Source organism: Otolemur garnettii, unplaced genomic scaffold (genome assembly GCF_000181295.1).
Source record: "Otolemur garnettii isolate 467f Iridium unplaced genomic scaffold, OtoGar3 scaffold00041, whole genome shotgun sequence".
NCBI lineage: Eukaryota > Metazoa > Chordata > Mammalia > Primates > Galagidae > Otolemur > Otolemur garnettii.
The window spans coordinates 1-2,471 of record NW_003852436.1 but is presented as its reverse complement, the minus strand read 5'-3'; the positions used below and the strand labels follow the sequence as shown (position 1 = coordinate 2,471).

The 2,471-nt window shown below is 37.1% G+C and overlaps 1 long non-coding RNA gene across 1 annotated transcript in view; it reads left to right on the top strand.

The window, feature by feature from the left end:
- The window catches only part of LOC105887020, a 73,478-nt gene extending 71,042 nt beyond the window's left edge, over positions 1–2,436 (top strand). Inside the window, exon 4 of the long non-coding RNA XR_001161309.2 lies at positions 1,958–2,436. This is a non-coding gene — a long non-coding RNA (uncharacterized LOC105887020). The remainder of the gene's footprint in view (positions 1–1,957) is intronic.
- The last annotated feature ends 35 nt before the right edge of the window (positions 2,437–2,471 follow it).

The window sequence follows — 2,471 nt, the reverse complement described above, 5'->3', positions numbered from 1 at the left end:
TGGCACCATAGCTCACAGTAACCTCAAACTCTTGGGCTCAAGCAGTTCTCTTGCCTTAGCTTCCCAAGTAGCTGGGATTCCAGGTGCCTGCCACAACGCCCAGCTATTTTTAGAGACAGGGTCTTGCTCTGGCTCATACTGGTTTGGAACCTGTGAGCTCTGGCAAATCCACCTGCCTTGGCCTTCCAGGGTGCTAGGATTGTAAGTGTGAGGCACCGTGCCAGACCCTCTCTTTTTTTTCTCTTTTCCCTTTCCCTTTCCTTTTCTTTCTTTCTGAAATAAAGTTTACTGGGGAAGAGAAAGAAGGGCTTACAGAGTAAGAAAGCTTACAAAACAAGATACATTTGCCATATACAGCGAACGGGCCTTCATTGCCAGGGCAAGTAGGCAAAGAGGCTTATTTTCTTTTTTTGATGGGATATACTCTCAAGTTGCTTCTTAAGAAGGATGCTTGGGAGATGTTTTCAGATCTTTTATGTCTGAGAAACTATCTCCATTCTACTTTCATAAAATGGTTTGACTGAATAGAAAATTTTTGGTTGGAAATAATTTTCCTTCATAATTTTTAAGAAATTGCTTTATTGTCCTCCTTTTAGTATGACTGTTTCTGAGAAGAATGAAGTCTGTGTCTTGATTCTTTGTATTTTCTTTCTAGAAGCTTATAGCATCTTTTTGTCCCTAGTATTATGATATTTCACAATGATGTACCTCATTTTAGGTATCTTTTTTTTTTTTGTAGTAGGATCCTTTCAAAAGAACAACTCTTATGCTTCAGCTCTAGAAAATCTTATTGGTTTACTTCCTTGATTTCTTTCCAAACCTTACTATTTTCCCTTTTTCTTCCTACTATTTCTTATTCTTGAACTCCTGGACTGGTCCTCTAGTATATATTGCCATCTTTTATTTATCTCCTGTATTCTGTTGCTTTATCTTTTTTTTTTTTTTTTCCTGGTTCCAGGAGATTGCCTCAGTTTTACCTTCCAAGCCTTTATTTCTTCATTTATTTATTGTGTTTTTCACAAACACTTGATCTGTATTTTTACATGTTCCTTACTAAATTCTTGTTTTATGGATATAATACCTCATCTCTGTGGGGTATGAGTATGGATGTGGGTATATTCTGTGTTACAGGCATTTCCTTGGGTGTCTAGTAATATCTGGTTGTCCACAATTAAAAGTGGGGGATTAAAGAGTTGATTGGAAATTCTGTTTTTGGTTCAGTATGATGCGAGCAGCTGTGCCTAGTACACTCAAAGATACTATTGGTTTTCCCTCTCCAGAATGTAACTCAATTCTTTTGAGGTGGAAGAAGTTCAGTTGGTTGGCTTCGTAGAGGAGGGAAAAGGTCTAGGAATCAGAGTCCTTTACAAAGAATTTTCATAGAATCTTTATGGTTTTAATCTCCTCCTCTTTGCTTACCGCCTGTTGTACCTCCATTTCCTGAAGTAATTGTTGCTCTCTGTGGACTTTGTTCTGTGCTGTGTGTTATTTCTCTGTTTTCTTTTGCTTACCAGGCCATGTTTTGGCTTTCCTGAGTCTGCTAATCCACTTAATTCTTATCTATCCACTTTGAATCTTCCCAGATTTTGTTGTTCTTGTCTCTTCTTGTTTGTTGCTCTGTCTCTTCTCCTTTGGGTTTAGGTATTAAATACACTGCTTTACTGCCAGTGTAGTGGGCTTTTATGAGCGAATGAAATTACATGCATGTTTTCAATCTGCTATCTTAATCCTAATGCCCTTATTATTTAAAATGTTTAATCTATGTCTCGCCTTTTGAGACTTGAAAGGGTTATTAAAGTTAGTCCTTTTCATCCCTTGTTTTGGTTTTATATTCATATTTATAATACATGAAACTCATTTTTTGGATTGCTTGAGACTGTATGAACTCAAGGATTTATAAGTCGATCTAGAATTTGTGAATCTAAAGGTTGATTGTTTTTTAAATTTGCTCTTGTAGGAAAGTGAAAAGGTTTCTGAATATCCAGCAGTGATTGTGGAGCCAGTTCCAAGTGCCAGATTAGAGCAGGGCTATGCAGCCCAGGTTCTGGTTTATGATGATGAGACTTATATGATGCAAGATGTGGCAGAAGAACAAGAAGTTGAGACCGAGAATGTGGAAACAGGTAGACAACTCATGAAATGTTCATTATTTATCATTTTCTCATTTTGTAAGCTTCAGCAGTACTATTGCCAGATGAATAATATAATGAAGAACTTTTTAAAATGCTATTTAGTATAGCTTGGAAATCAGCAAAACCTCTCTGTTTCAGGGACTTTATATAGATACAATAGTTCTATACCATAATTCTTTGAACCCTACACACAGAATTACAGCTCTATAGTGCTAAAATTATTTTGTTATTTTTTTCTTGGAGTACAAATACTATTTACTTATAGAAGTCACTAGGTTGGCTCGGTGCCTGTGGCTCAAGTGGCTAAGGCGCCGGCCACATACACCTAAGGTGGCGGGT